Source organism: Cygnus olor, chromosome 18 (genome assembly GCF_009769625.2).
Source record: "Cygnus olor isolate bCygOlo1 chromosome 18, bCygOlo1.pri.v2, whole genome shotgun sequence".
Taxonomy (NCBI): domain Eukaryota; kingdom Metazoa; phylum Chordata; class Aves; order Anseriformes; family Anatidae; genus Cygnus; species Cygnus olor.
Genome location: NC_049186.1, coordinates 10,300,089 through 10,311,762, shown reverse-complemented (window position 1 = coordinate 10,311,762; position 11,674 = coordinate 10,300,089). Strand labels below are relative to the sequence as shown.

General features: G+C 48.6%; 1 long non-coding RNA gene across 1 annotated transcript; it reads left to right on the top strand.

The window, feature by feature from the left end:
• The first annotated feature begins 10 nt into the window (after window positions 1-10).
• LOC121056833 lies at window positions 11-11,182 on the top strand. The gene is made up of 3 exons (XR_005813526.1): window positions 11-94; window positions 628-5,880; window positions 6,152-11,182. It is a non-coding gene; the product is annotated as an uncharacterized LOC121056833 (long non-coding RNA).
• Window positions 11,183-11,674: the final 492 nt, after the last annotated feature.

Below are 11,674 nucleotides of genomic sequence, written 5' to 3'. Positions count from 1 at the left end.
GCGCCTCGCTCTTCGCCCCGAGCGCGGTCGCCATGGTAACCTTAAAGGGGCCGGGCTAACAGCGAGGTTTGCATACGGGAAGGTTCGCGGGGGGGTGAGGGCCCCTTTAAGGGGAGCCCCGGGATGGGCTGCTGAGGGGAGCGGGCGCCGCCTGGTGGGGCCCGCGGGGTGCTGAGGGAGGGCTGCGGGCAGAGCCGGCCGCCATTACCTGGCAGGGGGGGTTGTGTGACAGAAAATGTAGTTTTCTGGTGTTTAGTGCGTGTTTTGAGGCTAGGAGACGTTTGTGACAGACCACAAGCAGCCCCCGAGTTCACGCTCCTTCAGTCTTTGAAGGCTTCTGTGGGTTAGGGGTTAATCAGAAGCCAGGGTGCAGGAGTTTCTGACGCTAAGCCGAAAGCATGAGGTTTTACAAAAAAATCAAGCCCATCTCAATGTGAATTGTAAGGAATCCTTAATATCGGTCACACAGAGTACAGTACATTATAAGTAGATAACAAACTACATGCTCAGCTGATAACACTGTAACAAAACCAACAGATTTTTCTGAACACTGAAAAAAGTTCCGTGCAGTCTCCCCTACACACTTTTTTTTTTCTCCTTTTTCCTTTTTATCTTCACTTTTCGCAGGCCGTCTGCCACTGTCACATCTCACTCCTCCCTGTTTGGACAAGTCCTGGTGTTTTGGAAGGGATCCCATCCGGAACAAGGCTCAGCCCCATGCGTAAGACCTGTTCCGCAACATTCTCTTTATGGAGAAAAACAAGTGTACTGTTGTGCAGCATGCTCCTGATGCAATCCTTCCCTCAGCTCTGGAGCCAGAGTTCAGATGGCGATGCGGTAGTTTAATAAAGGGAACAGAGCTGGCTTTCAAAAGCAGCCTTTGTGATGCCAACCTGAGGTTCCTCGTGTTAACCATGTACAATTCCTTCGCTGTGAGTCAACAGTGACTTATCTTTGAAAGCTAAATCCTGCTTCTCATAAGCATATGTTTGTACATATTCATGCGTTAATTCTTGCGCTGTTAAAGAGGTAAGAGAAAATAAAAGAAAACAAAACCCCATTTCATTTGGTCTGGTCTGAATTACAGTCAAACTCCAGTCTTAACTGTCTAATTAAATAATAAACATTCCTGAGTAAATAACTTGCATTACCATCAGCACTGTTCCCACAACTTTCATTTCAAACAATTTCATGCGGTAGAGTTTCTCATGAAGCAATCTGTTGCCCGAGGCTGTGGCTGCTGAAGCATGGAGGAGAGCTACCCGGCCTGCCAGCAGAACATACCACCGCAAGCCTAAGAGAGAGTGGGGCCAGCGAGCCACCATGAGGAGGGGTAAGGTGGGGACTGTGCTTTCACAGAACCATACTAGCTCCTTCTGGTTACATTTATTAAGAACTCCATAGAATCATTTTTCTGCTTCAACTTCATCTAACCTGTAACAGAAGCTGTCCTCAAGCACCACTTCATAATGTCCTTTTCGGAAAGGTATACAAGTCAGTCCTTGCTCAAACCCCAATGGCAAGCATCATGGGTTAAGCATGGCAGTGATTTCAGTGATGGTAACCATCACACGCTCTTAGTGGTGAGCCGTTCATTTTCCTACACTGGTAAATACCAGCGGAGTCTGAGAATGGACAAGGAGAGATGACTCCCCAGGCCCAGGCAGGGGCTGTGAATCATCGTGTGCCACAGCGTGGACTTGCAGAGAGCTGCAGACAGGACTTCCTGGATTTTAGCAGCCTGATTGCTGTCATTTTTAAACCAAGAAACACTGCCTGAAGTATTATATTTCTAGGCTGATTCTGGAATAAAATGGCAAAGGCAAGTATCACAGGTCAAATTCATTCTTGGTCAGCACCCACAGGAGTCAGTAGTTATGTCAAGCCTAGAACTGGTTTCAAACAACAGTTACTATTTCTTCTCAAGCCAGGAGTTAAAAGGACAGACACTGTGGATGTGTGGGAATCCATGGCCCAGAATGTCCAAAGATATTTAAGTCCCTGTAAGTTAAGAGGAGCTGGTTACCTTGGAGAACCTGGAGTGGTATCTCCACTCATTTTTATACAGTATTGTGTGTTAGGTTTATGTCGTTAGCCACTTCTGCTTCAGCTTCACAAGGAGGGATTCAACAGCACTATTTTCATTATTAAAACCAGCAGCCCTCTTCAAGATCATCACAATTCTTTTCACCAGCTGAGTAATAATGCCCCCTCATCATTCTTAGGCATTTCGCTCACCTCCATTCTGCGTTAAGTCATGTAGGAGACATATTCCTGGTCCCATAAAAGACCAATAAATTTGTCTGTAAAAAGCATCTGAAATATCCCAAGAGGGAAGATTTGTTTGCTTTTTAACAAAGCTTCTCAGAAGTTCTTACAAAGACTAAATTTATTACTATAATTTTTATGGTGCCATTTATCAACGTGGTGTTCAACAGTAATAGAAGCTGAGAATGGTCACTAGGAAGGGAAAAATCAAGGCTTTGTACGCTGTTTACCACCATGCAATCATACAAATCCCAGAGAGATACTGACCGACTCAGAATTATCCTACAAGCATAAAGCGTTGCAGCGTTCACCAAGGAGGCCGATGAGAGCAGGCTGGCACAGCAGGTTAGCCAAGGGGACGGAGGTCCAGGCCAAGGCAGCTGGGAGAGAAGGCTGCGCATGGACCAGTAAGGATGGCGTGGGGCACAAGGAGCAGTGTTAACGGGACATGAAGAACAGCTTGAAGTGGCTGAGGAGTCACTGGATCCATCTGAAAGGAAAAAAAAATCCATCACTAGGCCAGAAGAAATACCTCCATGAACAATTGCGCTCTGCCAGCAGGGCAGTGACTGGGGAGGTCAGGAAAGAGAAGGTTGTATGAGCCACAGTGAGAAATAAAAGCACAGAAATCGTCTACCCCTGCTGTGTGCACGGAAGAAAAAAAGGTTCCCGATAGGTTCTTCAGTGGCAGCGGAATTAAGAAGGCCTGCGGGTATCTGGAATGACGCACGGTAGTTATAACAGCAGGGATTTCTACTGAGGATACCATCCCAGCTTAATATCATTACCCGCCCATGAGGTGCCACCGTCTCAACAAGCCCCTGGGACTGAAAGCAAATGAATCGAACAGCGCTCAGATTGAGGCAGCCTGTGTCTGTTCCCCCTTGCCTCCCACCCCCCCGTTCGCCATGTTAAATGTAAATGGTGTAAATGAATCATCCTGAATGTACAAGCAGAACCCAAAGAGGCACAGCCCAACGTGCACGCTGCTGTGCGCTGCCTTGGGGTGGGGGGAACGGGGAATTAAAGAGCTTTAGTGATACTGGAAGGTTTCGTCTACCAGCAGAAACTGACGGCAGTCCCAACAGCCGCAAATTCGCATCCAGCAGCAATCACAGCCAGAGGACGAAAAACCTGTGAGCTCACTGCGGACCCTGGCAGTGCCAGAGGTAGAGTTCACGCTGTGTACTTTGGATATATCTTCTTGTAATTTGGTTTAAGCTTTAACAAGCGTAGCAAGTAACTGTCTCTTGCTGCACACCATGTCCCACTGAGCCGATACAGTGTGATTCATAGAAAGATCCACAGATCGGGAGCCAAAAGGCAGAAAAAATCGTATAGTGTTTAACAGGAGACTGTTTGAGAGCTCCTGGTTTCCACGCCAAGCTCTGGCGTTGACTGTCTGTATGAACTTGACAGCTTTCGGTGGGACACTTCAGTTTACCAGCCTGCAAGGAGAGAAAAAGGGTGCTTGCACACAGCGATGCACAACGCTGGCCAGGCGGCCTGAGCTTCTGGATGAGTGGCAGTGTGAATCAACCCGGTGTCAACATCTGTAATTTTGCCACATGAAGGAGGAATAATGCAGAGCAGGGAACTGGTATGATCACAACCCGTGCCATCTGACAAATGCCACCTGAGCTTCCTGCTCTAACCCCGTCATCACCTGTGCTGGGGGCTAAAAACCTGCCCGGACCCTGGAAGATGGTGCACGGATCCCAGCTTTGGTCCTGCCACACATCAACGGGGCAGAGAGCTGTGAGAAATGGTCCCCACTGCAGAACCAGTTTGCTTTGAGCAGCAGATCTCAAATCATTTCCATATGTTACTTTGAAGAAGAAAACGCCTGGTAAGTCTCAAAGCAGAGTAACCAAGAGCCAAGGCAAAAATGCCCTGAAGTGCCCAGATCCTAAAGATAGGCCAGCCAGGGAACCCGCTTCCATCTGCGAGACGTGCCTGCTGCAACACAGCCCTTCAGACGCTCGGCGTGGTTCCCAGCAGGAAGGTTTCCAACACCCATGGGGCAACGCTGGGAACATTTTACCTCCTGAGACAATGCTGAACAGTTCAGCGGCATGAGGAAGGCAACGCAGCTGGGGTGGCGTGATTATCCGAGCTATGTCACCTAGCTCCTGTCCGTGTTTGTTTAAGGATGGGCTCAGGGACACTTGGAAAAAGCCGTGATACCCTGATTAAATGGTGATAATTGTGTTCTGCCTGCTGTTCAACCACGTTTAACTTGAACTCCACGTTCTCCCTTTCTTCTGATTTATGGGATTGCATCTCGGTTAGCAATTAACCTGCACCTCAGCAGCAGGGCAAGAAGTCCCTAAGCACCCTTCCTAGATTAACCAGTAAAGGCAAGTCCTGATGATATTTAATGGAAACTCCCTGCCCAGGGGTCTGTGCACACATCTGAAGGACTTCGAGGGCTCCCAGCTCCGAGTGGGGACAAGGATAAACGCAGTGGGAAACAGATGCAGGGCAGAGAGCCGGGAGAGAAAAAGCAGCAACTGAAACACCACAAAAAAAAAGACCCGGTGGGGATCAGTCCTCCAGAGAGAGGGGAGGAGATGGGAAGGGAGAGCAGCAGGTTTTTGCCTCCTGCGATTTCTATGCAAATCTTCTTTCATTTGCGTTGTTAACTTTATACAACCTCTGGGCAGCCTCAGCAGTTCGTGAACTGCCCGAGCAGCTGCAAATGTGATTCTTGACTTGTAAGGTCTCTGACGCAAACCGAATGAAAGAGCAATGAGATAGCGAGCAGCTACTGTTGACTTCTTTTCCAAGAAGGCATGTGAAGTACTACCACTGTTTGTTTTGCAATAGAATGTAAATGCTTCCGTTGAAAAGAATCCTCAGTTCCCTCGCTTTTAACATAAAAGCAGTCTGGGGAGAGCTCCCTCTCAGAGCATCATCTGTGACACAGTTCTGCTGCAAGCTAAATACACACAAAAACCTTTAAAACAGTCCTTTGCTTATGTGCTTGTCTCTGAAAGCAGGTGGCAAAGTAAACACATCATGGTCAGATCCACCATTCGTGGTCTGGACTGACATCCAAACAATGTCTGGACTGACATCTAACAAACCGGCCACAGAAACGAGCGATTTCTGATGTAAGTCTGTGCCTCCCTCCTCCGCCTCAGACACTGCTCCCTCCCCACAAGATAATGGAACATTTTTGCAGATGGAAGGAACCCACTTTAAAAACAATAGGTCCTTGAAATGTCAGCTAAGGCTCGCTTGGCATGTGCTGCGTGCCACAGCAACGCAGTATGGCCTTTTTCACTCTTAAGCTGCACCCCTTGGATGTGAAGCAGCACGATGATCAAGAGACGTGGGTCTAGTTTCCTGCTCTGCCACTGATTTCCAGCCTCTTGTGGAAGTCACTCAGCCTCCCTTCAACTCGGCTTCCCGCAGCAGGGGGAGGATAAAAGCTCTTTCTGAGGATGAATCCAGGCTCATGCAATGTTTGCGTGCTCCAGCAATGTATTTATTATACCAACGTTTTGTGCCATTTCTCCTCAAAGCCCCTCCTTGTCTCCTCTAGCACGAAAGGGGACAAAGCCACCCAGATCACGAGGCAGACAGGCATGCCAGGAGCTTGGCCAGGTGAGCCTACATCTCCAGGTGTTATCCCTCCGGTCTCACTCAGCAGTTGCCCCCTGCTCTGGTCACACCAGGCTGCGCAGGAACCTGCCCGCCCCTCCGTCAGGGCCTCTCTGCGTGCTCCCACTGTCCCTTTCACAATGTTCTCGTTCTGATCTCTCAGGTCAGAACATTCTTTCATCTTTAGGTAATTACAGAGGAATTACAATTAGTGCTGTGCAAAAGTTTCTCTCCCCCCTTTCCAGTTCTAACCCCTTTGCTCCCCGTGGTGCAGGTCTTGTGGTTCGCAGCTGAAGACGCCCCAAAGACTTTAAAGACCCTGGCGTGCACGAAGATGAGCGACCCAGCCCGTACCTCTGCTACGAGCAGTGCAGCGAGCCGATTTGTGAAAGCCTCCAGTGAGATAATCTGTTACCAGGGTAAGTGTGACCTCCTAATCCTAACCAGGGAAATGGGATGTTCTCCAGAGTGAGGACGAGATAAGGAGCGTTAATCCACCTTGTGAGAAGGTGCAGAACTAGGTTGCAAGCTCTTCCCTGACCTTGGCGAGCACTTCTGCAAGGGCTGCTCACAAACGACAGCGTGGTAAATGGCAGCGTTTTGCTCAGGGTCAGCACCTAAAACTGAAAAGGAAAAACTACCAGAAGCAAAGCTCCCAGAAAACTTTGGTGACTGGCTGTGGAGTCAGACACGACTCAGCCCTCGTCCTTCTATCACCCTGATTGACGTAAGTGCCAGCGGGTGACTCTCAAGGACTCAGTGCATCTTTCCTGGTTTCTGTAACTAAACAAAGTGCAATTAAACTTCTTTATGCACATGGCACACACGTCTCCTGTGTGGCCCCTTCCCACTCCCTAAACACCAGGTAAGAATCCATCCAGCCCGATTTGCAGACAAGCCAGTGGGCTTGGTAACAGTCACGAATATGTTCTGTCCATCGTTTTGTTGTTTCTCTGCACCCCAATTTTTTACATTTGGTACAAGACCCTTTGGTACAGGGTCTAGGTCTTATGATCAGGGTTCTTCCAAACTCAGAGTGGCCATGAGTTTGTGTCAGGAGGGGGTTAAGCACAAGCAAAATCTGAGCGATGACATGGATGAAGGTCAGAGGATGCGTGATGTTTGGGTAAAGGCTTGATGAGCAAGACCTTTCCAGTCCTTCTCTTGAAACCATCAGAAGGTTTATATAATTTCATGACACAGGAGCCAACAATGTCTGTTCTTGCACATAGATTCAAAAACTGGATTGGTAGGTCAGCTCTAGTTCAACTGGCCTCAGCACCAGTTTGGACTGTGGGAGCTGTGACAGGACCGGGAGTTCATCTTCAGCAGAAGGAACTCGAGTTACTGCAGCTTCATCGCTTGCATCAAAACCAGCTGGGCTGCAACATCTCAAGCACCCGTCCATCTAACTGCAGTTCGGATATACTAGGAGAGCTCTCGGTGTAACGCATCTCAGCAACAGATTCAGATTTGTTTGAGAATGAGAACCCATCGCAGCTACCTGATGAGAGAGGAGAGCTAGACCTGAGGGTCTAGCTATGAGGAGCAGTTCCACATCGTTCTGATACTATATTCTCAAATGTCACTTTCTAAATGAAGCATTCCTAGGGCTGGGAGAGACAGCATTTGAGAGACTGTCTTAGAAAAAGACAAACAGATCACCGCATCTCACTGTCATTCAACATGTTTTATGCATAAACACACTGTAGGAATATAGACTATGCAGTAGAGGGACAAAAAAAAATAGGAATCCTTAAAGATCATATTACATAAAATTTAGAGATTTATAATCATAACAAAGAACCTGACCAGAGGAGGGGAACTTCTAAAGGATTTAATTGTTTTTATCAGCCATCAACGTGCAGCAATTGAAGATTGTGAACATCAGCTAAATGGAGCGATCTATTTGGAAAAGCCACTGGTGTTATACATATACAGTCCAGTTCTCCACTTCCTTCACACTTTTCCACAGTAGAAGAGAACAAAACAAACAAACAAACAAAAAAAAACAGCTGTGAGTAACCGGAAGATGTGAGGTATAAATTAATTCCCACATTCCTGTACATAAAATATTATTAGCAGGACTGCTCGGCTCTCTCTGAAGTCAGTGTTGTTGCAATACTGAAGGCTGCTAGAGGTGCAGGTAGTCCACTGGATAATCCAGAAGGTAACCAAAGTGTCTTCTCCCCATTCAGCAAGGGTCGTACAGGAGCACTGCTGTGTACCGATGCCTGCCCAGCACGAACGGTGTGTGCATCTGGACTCGGGGCACCAGATGGCAGCATTTATTGCCTGCAGATCCTAGAGCAGCCGGGCTGGTGGTTTAGTACTCAACAGTTCATGCTATTAAACCCCTAAAGAAGGCATTGCAACCCCTTCTTCTTCCTCTGCCTCGATCATGAGACCAGTGGGTAAGGGTGATAAGCAAGGGCAAAGCAAAAGAGTGTGTGTGATCTCTCCCCACTCCTTTCACAGACCAACGATGGTTTCTTGCTATGAGAGGTGCTTGCTCTCAGTAGAAAATCATTTTTTTTTTGCCTGTTCCCTCCTGCCTGCTTTTTCCCTGGAAGGCTCTAGACCCTCATGGTTATCATGAATACCAGTGAAGGATACTCAGCACATTTAGCCCCTGCCAAGACCTTTTTTCTGTAGCACACTTCACGCAAATACCTGACATATCGTTAGTAAGCAGGCTTTTATCTGATGAAGGACAGCTTGGCTGGAATTTCAACACTGAGCCAGGGGAAAGCCTAAAAGATATCAAAAGGCACCTGACCCTCCTCATGTCGAACAGCAACATGCAGAATGCCCTGGCTGGGAGAGGGCCTCCGAGGCACAGCACCCGGTTTCCCAGCTTCTTTACCCCATTTCCTCCTCGAGGCTTGAATTCCTGCACCCCGGGGTGGAGAACGCAAACCAACAGCTGTCCCACAACATTTCCTGCATTGAAAAACATTCACAACTAGATGGCCATGCTCTGGCTTTAGAGTTAATGACTGAGCTGAGGTTGCTACTGTCAAAAATTACTGCACCTGACGTAGTCGCTGCAGTCACAGGAAAAGGAAAAAGGGAAGGTCGGGAAAAGGAAGGTCAGGAAAGGGAAGCCGGCTCCTGATGTATTCTTCCCAGCAAATGCACGCATCAGAGCAAGAGCTATCTTTCCGGTGTCTGGCATGACACGCTGCTGTCCCTGCCAGACCCCTTTCCCCAGATGTGACATATCACCAGATCCCAAGAAGGAATTCAGCCCCTGGCCCCTAACTACTAACTCCTTCCGAAGCTGTCCTTCTTTCTGTCCTGAAAACCAGAAATTAGCAATTTCTTTACATTTGAGACACCTATTTGATTTCTTTACCAGAAAGACTCGCAGTTTCCTCAAATGGCACCTCAACTTCAGTTTCATGCCTAAAGCTCAAGCCCTGATCTGTCAGAGACCCTGAGATCTCCGAGAGTTCCTGTGAGACGACTTCACCGACACACAGGGGAGCAGCTTGCTCTGTTTTTGTCCTGGCCTTAGAGCCACCACCACTGCTGTGCTCAAGAACACCCGTTCCAAAGGCCACCAGAGGTTTTTGCACTGCAGCAGAGGACAAGAACAGTTTGTTTCTCCCACCTCTGCTGATTAAATAGCCCTCGTAGGCAGCTAGCCGAAAGGAAGATTGACCAACTTGGTTGCATCAGTCAAGCTAGAAAAATAATTGTTGCCCAAGCCTCGGATGCTTCTGTGGCTCTGCTTTATCTAGGCTTCATTTTAAAACCAGCTCATGGTAGTTTTGTCTGATTACCCAAGCAGCAAACATCCAACCATGGCAGTTGCTCAGAAACTGTTTTTTTGAAATACAAGGCACTGACTCCCTTTTAAAAAAAAAAAAAAAAAACTTTTTCCTGCTCCCCAACCCTGCTTTCCCTTTGACATCACTATTTCAAAACCAAAGTATGCCGAATCCACAGGGACAGTCTCAGGCCATTCAGAAAGAGCTTTTCTGTTTCATTTGTAGCTTTATTAGCGCTCCTCACCAGGCTCCTATGAACAGAAGATGTTTTCCCCCCAAACATGATGAATTTTAAATGGCTCCCCTGCTGACTTTGCAGGGCAGTTCTTGTGCTCTATGGCCCAGGGACGGCCTGCTATCAGCCTCGCCCCAAGCCAGCGCTCTTTCAAAGCTGTCTGTTTTCATACTTCCTCCTGAAATCAATCATCTTCACAGTTGCAGGTCTTAAATTCTGAGAGGGGAATTGTTACGGACACTCGAAGGCCCACATGCTGCAGAGGGGGATTAATCAGGGCAGATGGATGCGTCCACATGGAATCTGCCTCATTTAGATGGTATTGCATGTGGGTCTTTTTCCAAAAGTCCTGCGGTGCACATCAAGTGATCTAGGACCAATGACTTCAGCACTCACATGAGGATTACTCATCTAATTAGGGGGTTTGCAGGCTCTGCCCCTGCGTTCCTGTGCACTGTTAATGTCATTGTACTGACTTCTAGAACGTTTGTCATTTAGAGACCGGCTCCACTTTTTTGTGTGTTTTTGCTGGTAGATCCGACCCCACAAGGTAGCAGTGGCATTAACCACATGAATAAAGCTTTCTGCATGCACAAATGCAGCAAGCTTAGGCTGTAAATTCTGTAAAGAACTAAAAGACTCTTCAAAGCCCCATTTAGCTAAGGAGGCTGCAACGTGAGGGAAAAAAAAAAAAACTCCCTGAAAGGAGGACTGTCTTGTTTTGCAGTCAGTGAGACCGAGCATCATCACAAGTTTTCCTCCTATCACTTACCCCTTTCATGCTCCAGCACCTTGTCCCTCCAGCACAGTACCTCCTTTGTCTCATTTATCATGCAGAAATGCTGCAGGGAAGAGGCCTCTGGAGCCTCTGCGATGAGCGAGGTTGCCACCCGCAGCAGACCGGGTCAGCCACAGCTTTGACCAGCTGGGAGCCGGGAAGCTCCAGCGATGGTGGCTCCTGCGTGCCCCCGCACCCCGCGTCTCCCAGTACCTGATGCAAAGCCCCCAGGCAGATGCTGGCTGCCGCTGCCCTTCCTGCACCACACGGCGCTGCCAAGACGGGGTTCGTTCACCCCTAGTGTCTAATCACAGAATGGTTTGGGTGGGAAGGGCCCTTACAGCCCCCCACCAGCCCAGGCTGCCCGAAGCCCCCTCCAGGGATGGGGCACCCACAGCTTCTGCTTGAGCCAAGGCCTCACCGCCTGACACCTAACCTGACCTGACCTAACCCAGCCTAATCGAACCCAACCCAACCCAACTCAACCCAACCCAACCCGACCTAAACCAACTGAACCTAACCCGATCCAACCGAACCCAACCAAACCAAATCTAATCCAACCCAACCCAACCCAACCTGACCTAACCCAACTGAACCAAACCTAACACAAGCTAAATGAACCTAACCCAACCCCAACCTAACCTAACCTGACCTAGCCCAACCAACCAAACCTGACCTAACCAAACTTAACCCAACCTTACCCAACCCGACCCGACCTAACCCGCCTGAACCTGACCTAACTGAACCTAATCCAACCCAGCCGGACCTAACCCAACCTGACCTAACCAAACCAACCAAACCTGACCTCCTCTGACCTAACCGAACTTAACCCAACCTGACCTGACCAAACCCGACCTAACCCAACCAAACCCGACCCAACCCAACCCAACCCAACCCAACCGGACTTAACCCAACTGGACCCAACCGGACCCAACCCAACCCAACCGAACCTGCCCTCACCCAGCCGGACCTAACCCGAACGAACCCAACCTGACTTAACCCAACTCA